The sequence below is a fragment of the Acanthisitta chloris genome, unplaced genomic scaffold (genome assembly GCF_000695815.1).
Source record: "Acanthisitta chloris isolate BGI_N310 unplaced genomic scaffold, ASM69581v1 scaffold6938, whole genome shotgun sequence".
In the NCBI taxonomy this organism is placed as follows: domain Eukaryota; kingdom Metazoa; phylum Chordata; class Aves; order Passeriformes; family Acanthisittidae; genus Acanthisitta; species Acanthisitta chloris.
In genome coordinates, this window is record NW_008688608.1 from 77,885 (window position 1) to 78,294 (window position 410).

Consider the following 410-nt stretch of genomic DNA (forward strand, 5'->3'; position numbering starts at 1 on the left):
TATTAAATCCCATTCCTCTTGTTCACCTCCAGGGCAAAATACAGAACATGACAGAAAAGGAGTTTAACAAGGGTTTAGAGAAATGTTGAATAGTAATTTTCAACAAAATACAACAGCCTGATCAAATACTACCAGAACTGCAAAAGACAATGAAGTTATAGAACAGGCTTCCAGGACTTGTTTCGGCACAGCAGCTTGTACATATACTCAACCCCCTCACCTCCAGGGCAAAATACAGAACATGACAGAAAAGGAGTTTAACAAGGGTTTAGAGAAATGTTGAATAGTAATTTTCAACAAAATACAACAGCCTGATCAAATACTACCAGAACTGCAAAAGACAATGAAGTTATAGAACAGGCTTCCAGGACTTGTTTCGGCACAGCAGCTTGTACATATACTCAACCCCC

The 410-nt window shown here is 38.8% G+C and overlaps 1 protein-coding gene across 1 annotated transcript in view; it reads right to left on the reverse strand.

Moving 5' to 3' along the window:
- PARP8 (poly (ADP-ribose) polymerase family, member 8) overlaps window positions 1–410 on the reverse strand; it is a 111,960-nt gene that overhangs the window by 45,668 nt on the left and 65,882 nt on the right. The gene's annotated exons all lie outside the window — the stretch shown is intronic.